General features: G+C 58.7%; 1 protein-coding gene across 1 annotated transcript in view; it reads right to left on the minus strand.

Moving 5' to 3' along the window:
- The window catches only part of NAA60 (N(alpha)-acetyltransferase 60, NatF catalytic subunit), an 11,612-nt gene extending 7,993 nt beyond the window's left edge, over positions 1-3,619 (minus strand). Inside the window, exons 1-2 of the mRNA XM_004692154.2 lie at positions 2,885-3,619; positions 2,667-2,801 (exon numbers count right to left, since the gene is read on the minus strand). The gene's annotated coding sequence lies outside the window, so the exon portion shown is untranslated. The remainder of the gene's footprint in view (positions 1-2,666; positions 2,802-2,884) is intronic.
- Positions 3,620-6,268: the final 2,649 nt, after the last annotated feature.

Here is a 6,268-nt window from a genome sequence, read left to right on the forward strand (position 1 = left end):
CCTCGCGGCCGCCGCCCACTGCAGGGACCCGCCCAGCCCGAGGCGAGGCGTGGCCCGCAAGGCCTGCCTGTCCGCAGCCGGCCGCTCCCGCCGGGAAACGCGCACACCGCGGAGTCACACCGCGTCGGGCGCGCCCAGAAGCGCACCTAACGTCTGGCAGCGTCAAGGTACGAGAAGCCGTGGACGCTTGCAGGTGGCCGTAAAAACAGACGGAGGGCAGCAAGGCGTGGAGGGCGCACCCGCCCGCCTGGACCCTCTGGACCCCGGTGGTGGCCGGCCTGCCCTCAGCCGAGGCAACGCAACCTGTGTTTCCTTTGCCCGCGATGCGCTGGGCGAGCCCCGTTCCTGGGGAACACAGCACTGCGCGAGGCTGTGCTTCACGGGTCGCTGCTAAGCGATACTCGGACTTGGCGCGAAAAGTATCAAGGCCGACTAGAAACACACAATACTTCAAGATAAATGGAGGGAGGACAGTGGGGAAGGCAGTGGGTTGTGAAATGCATACAAGCACCTGCGTGTAGGACGAAGTGGAGGTGGTGAGAGGCGTCACCACAGAGCCGGGGCAGGACAGGGACAGGAGAATCCACTGCCATCCACTGCTGAGGGAAGGGGGTGGGGGAGACAGGAGGGGTCTGCTGCGCCCTGGGGGGTCGCGCCCTGGCCAGGGCATCAACTGGTGCTGCAGTGGCTGTCTTCTGTTGGATAGCCACCAGGGAGGGCCCCAACTTTGAAGCCCCATAGCACTTCCAGGAGGGCTACAGATTTAACGCTGACCTTTCTGGAAGCCACCTTGAGGAGAACCGAGCACAAGGTTCAGGATCAGTGAGTGAGAAATGGCAACCGGCAAGGGCCTTTGTCCCACACCACCTTCTTCTGAGTAACCACGCCGTGACTTTTGCGCAGTGATAGCACCCCACGTCTTCAGCTGGGCAAGTGCCGTCAAGCTAGGCTCGTATTTCTTAGGCTGTTCATGGCCCCTTGCAGCAAGGTGAGGTGTGTGTGAACCCTGCTGACCAGAGAACAGCACTTTTGTGTCCTGTTCTTAACAGGAAGTCGCTTAAATGTCAGGGGTCTCCCTGGTGGTGCAAGGGGTTAGATCTCAGCACTAGAAGCTCTCAGCAGCCACATCCCCCGCCAGGGAGTGACCCCAGGCTGCAGCAGACCCCTCCTGTCTCCCCTCTGCCCCCTCAGCGGTGTGTGTCAGTCAGTCCACTTGTTCTGCTCCCCACTGTCTCTCTCCCCCCATATGTTTGGCCTGTACCCCGGTTCTTGTGTGCGTAAGTAATTTTTGTTTTCTAAATGTTAACTGTCAGGGGAGTAAGGGGAAGGTGCATGGTTTTTACTACTATTTTTTTTCCAAATAGGAGGCTTGAAAAGCTGCAATAGAAAGATGCTTGTTCTCCCCTCCCTCTTCTCTCGCCAGTCTCCCATCCACAGAACTGGAAGCAGCACTGAGTGGCTTCAATCTCAGGGGAGACAAACCCTCCCCCGGCCGGGATCGCCTACTCCTCGGCAGCTGTGCCCAACCGCAGCCTCAGCACAGGCAGGGCGCGTCCGCTCATGCTCCCCTGCATCAGAGTGTGCGTTTAGCCGGGGGTCTGCGTGAGCAGGACCCCTAGGTGACCCTCTCACATTAGTGTGAGGAGCACCCTCAAACTAGGGGAGACAAGTGACTACACCCAGCTCTGGCGCTGCTGCGGGGAGCGCCACCGCACGAGAACTGAGAAGGCCGGGGCGTCCATCCAGACTCTGAGAACGCTCATTTTAGACACGAGTGAGAAAATAACAACTTTCCGCGGCTTCCTGTGTGCCAGGCGCTGTCATTAACTTACACAGGAGCTCGCTTATCCTCAAAACAGCTGTCTGGGAGTGGAGCAAAATCACCGTATCTGCTGAGCAATTCACTCTGGAAGTCAGGTTTAAACTTACCAGGAGTGAAGACATATTCTCAGAGTGAAGAGGAGCATAATGTTTGAGTGATTAGGAGGTGCTTTTCTGTTGGTGGGAATATAGACTAGTCCAGCCTCTATGGAAACATCTACGGAGGCTTCCCGCAATATTAAAAAAAAAAATCACATGAGCCAGCAATCCCTCAGTAGATACCTACCCCCAAAACGCAAAACTCTAATTTGCATGTATTCACTCCTTGCCCACTGCGGCACTAATTACAATGGCCAGGGGCCCCCCAGTGACAGGTGGATGAAGGTGATGTGATGTGTAGGTGCAGAGGAACACTACGAAGCCACAGAAGAGGCAATTTTGCCATCTGTGACACCACAGGGGGTTATGCTAGCAGAAATGCCAGGACATGTGGACACAAAGAAACGGATACGCGGAACACAGCAATGGAAGAGGCAGAAACCCAAACCAACCCCTAAACTCTGGCTGCAGAACGGAGGCTGCCAGAGGGGTGGAGGAGTGGTGGGCTGCGGTGGCGGTGACTGGGGCTTGAGTGGGTCCGATGTGGTAACATCTGTAGAAGTGTGAAGTGACACACCTAAAGCCGCGCTGTAAATCAACTTTGCCTCGGTAACCAAAATAGTTTAGTTTTTTAGATTCGTGGCATCTATACAGGAGTCCAGTCACTCTCCCCGCATGCTGAGGGAGGCAGCAGGAGCAGGGAAGCTCTGGCGCGGTGTGGCTTCCTGAGCTACTGATTTACTGACCTGTGACTGCTCCGTGGCTGGGCTTTCCCAAGTGCCTATTCTGAGAGTCCGCAGTCTGCTCTCAGCTGATGATGTTGCATCCACAGCACAGACACCATTCACTGGAGCCTTTTGTGTGCAGACACGTGCCTGGCTCTAGAATAAGAAAACACACTGAGACTTTCGCTAACTTTCTGCTGGGGTTCCTAGCACCCTCCGTTACTTTCCCCAACAAACACCTTTATAAAGCACCGACGTTTAGTTGCGGCGACGCTGCTTTACAACACGGTGTCGCTCAGGAACAGGCGCTCCTCGGGTGCATGCTCACACCCGCCCGGTCGTCGGAGCACCCCGACTATTCCCGGAGGGGGCCCCGGGGCTTTCTGGGCTCCTGGAGGCTGACGCGGGCCAAGTCGTGAACTAGCCGATGTGAGCCGAGCTCCAGCGGCGGCGCTGGGGAAAGGGCTCGGTTCTCCACCTTCAAGTCGCGGCTCCGCGGAAGTGTGCGGCGATGGGGCCCGTTCAAAGTGAGGTATCGGGGCCCAGGGTCCCGGACGCAAGCCACGGGCCGGGGCGCCGCGGCTCCGCCTCCGCCTCGGTCTGCTGCGACGCCCCGAGCGCGCTCGGTCGGAGGCGGCAGGCGGCCGCCGCCAGGTGCAGCGGTCGCTGAGACTGGGGGCCTCACTGCTCAAACCAAGACCAGGACCCGAACTCCGGCCGACCGAGTTTCAGGCCCACATCTCGGTACCGACTTCCTTTCGGGTGCCGGATTGTCCCCGCCTCCGTGAAGCGCCCGAGCCTGCGGGGGCCCTCACGTCGCGGCCGCCGGCCGACGCGCGCGGAGCTCAGCTGGAGAACCGGAATCACTCGCTGGGAGGAGAGGGAAAACTACAACTCCCGGCAAGCTCGGCGGGCCTTCGCCCTCCGTTCGGGGACTCGATTGGTGAACGCACGAGCAGGACGGCCCCCTCGGCGGCCATGGCAGCCAATCACAGGGCAAGGTCCTGTATAAATCAGAGCGGGCGCCTCCTGCCCCGGGCAGAGCCCGCCTGGGCTGCCTGGAGTTTGGGCTCCTTCTGTGCCGTCAGCGTTGTCTCGGCGTCGCCTTCTGCGGCTTCTGTCCAGGGGAGTTGCTAAAGCCATGAGTCCCGGGGCAGTATATGGGTCCCGGCCGGGGAGTCGGCCTTTCGACGCCGGGCGAGGAGAGCGCCTGATCTCAAAGGTGCTGCAGAAGCACAGGGGTAGGGCACGCGGGGAGTGGGCCCCTCCAAGGTCTGTTCTCCCTCTTAGCTCTGTCCGAAACTCCTGGGGCGACTTGAAGAAGGCAACCCCACCCCCCGATGGCGAGCCCACCCACGACCCAGGTGGGGCCCAGGTGAGACCATCCCCCTCTCCTGGCCCCACTACTGGTCGCTGCTCCCCGAGGCCTGTGGAGCGTTTGGAGAGGGCCAGAGCGACCTTTAAGAGCTGGGTCCAACTACTGCTCGAGCAATGTGTTTCTGAGGCTTTTGCCTATTGCCCTGTGTGTGGGGGGGGGGTGCGGAGGGGGGGGCTTTCACTCTGGCTGGGGGAACGGAGCCTTCATGTGAACTCTGGGGTTGTTCTGCTGTTCGCTTATGGAGTTCATACATTGTTACCACACAGCAGTAAGCACATAGTAAACTCTAGTGGCCCCTTAAGGTCTAATCTGTTTATTTTCGTCCCCGAAATCCAGTGGTGGTATCAAATGCACGTGCCCGTTAAGGCTTCTGGATTTCCGGAGCTCTCTACCCCGACACCTGCCTCTTCTCTGGGCTTTTGGTGTCAATGTCTAGCCATTGCAGCATCCCTGAACTTGGCCTCCTCTGGGTACCATTTCCCACATACTACCCTGGCAGCCCAGACATCCTTTCCAGGCTGTCTCTTGGAAAGGAGGGATACCTTTTGAATGATATATTATCTTTGCAAATCAAGACTAAAAAAAGTTCAAAAAAAAAAGTTTAAAAAGGTCTTTGTTGTCAGTCATCTTAGCAGGGAGACTGGCTGTTACTTGTCTGTGGGACAGACAGCAGCTTTATCTTGATCCTTCCTGGGTGAGCGTAAAGAGATTTTGGCTGTCAGCTGTCACTTAAAATAGCTTACCCAGTGAAAAGTTCTTGAGACCTACATAGCTAACTAGAAACCCACTGGGCCCTGGCAGTTAGCCCTATTTTCTGCTCCCTCTTGCAGAGGGCCTAGAAGTAGGTCCTTGGAGAGCCAGTAGAGCCTGTTGGCGCCTGACTTTGGGGTAACAGGAAAAGCCCCGTAGAGCTCCCGGTTGTCTGTGAAACGACCTCAGCCTGTTCTTTCCCAGTACGCTGCAGGCTGCTATCTTAAGTTTTGCTTTGTTTGTTTTTACCAACAGGAGGGAAAGGCAAGGGTGGGGTCAGTTAGCAGACAAATCTAGAATCCACAGGCCTTGAAGCACTTGCCCTGGGAAAGCACCCCATTGCGGTGCCCCTTCTCTGTAACCCAGAGGATCCCTGAGGCTGGCGCCGGGAACACTGCATGGAAGACACGGGGTGGAACTTCCTGGTTGTGAGAAGAGGTTCCTGACGCTCCTAGTCACCACTGAAAAGCACACCCTGTTGGCAGATCTGTCGTGTGTTCAGGCCCAGAGCACTTTCTGAGACTCTGCACTCTCCCAGGCAGGACACCACAAGTCCTGCACGTGTCCTGACGTGACAAGCCGCAGCAATTAATTCACCCTTGTTGTTTTCTCACTCCCGAGAAAAAGGGCCGCTGTGGCGAGCACGGGGAGACCCTCCGAGCCCACCTGGGATGCACAGGGGCCTCCTTGTGGCCCTGGGCTTGTACCAGCACCCCCAGCAGCCTTGGCGCAAGGCCCGGCCAGGGAGAAGCCCCAGGACCCAGCGTCCTGCCGAGAGCTGCAAGCGCCCCGAGGCGCAAAGCGTTCTGCTCAGAAAACACACCAGAGGCTGCCCGCTGGGGCGAGAGACGGGAGCTTAACGGTAGACACAGTATCTTACTGTCTAGATAGCGCCCAGGAAGTTTGGGGCAACATGTAGTGAGCGGAATTATGCTGAAAGTCTAGGAAATCCTGCAAAGGCGCATTCTCGCAGAGCCTACTTACATGTACTCAAATTAAATTAAAATTGTGAACCTGCCAACAGGTTCGACGGGCTCTGACCACGATGTCTGCAGGGAGCCGTATAATTCAGCGCAGCCCTCCGCGGGGCCCCACCCCGGGGGCGGGTGCAGCCCTGTGGGCTCCGGCGGGAACTGCCTTTGCCAGGCAGAGCTTAACGTGCCACCTCGAGCTCTCCGCTGGCTTGGGGGCCGGCTGCTGGCGCTGCCGCCGCTGGCCGGGGGGAGGGCCGCGGCCGTCTTCCCACCGCCCTCACAGCAAGAGTTTCCTTCCTGGCCGCACGGAGGGGAGATGACCGCAGTAAGGGGAGAAGGCGCCCTGCGACCCCCTTGGCCCCGCTGGTGCTGCGTCCCCGCGCGCCGGCTCGCCCGGCGCATTCATCTGACTGGCGCCTCTGGTCAGGCGGCCCAGCTCGCGCTTCTGTTCCTGCCGCGTCGTGCGGCGTCCAGAGGTGCTGTGATGGCGCCACGGCGGCGGGCGGGGCGGCTCGGCCGTC

Source organism: Condylura cristata, unplaced genomic scaffold, assembly GCF_000260355.1.
Source record: "Condylura cristata isolate star-nosed mole 26May11 unplaced genomic scaffold, ConCri1.0 scaffold00032, whole genome shotgun sequence".
NCBI lineage: Eukaryota > Metazoa > Chordata > Mammalia > Eulipotyphla > Talpidae > Condylura > Condylura cristata.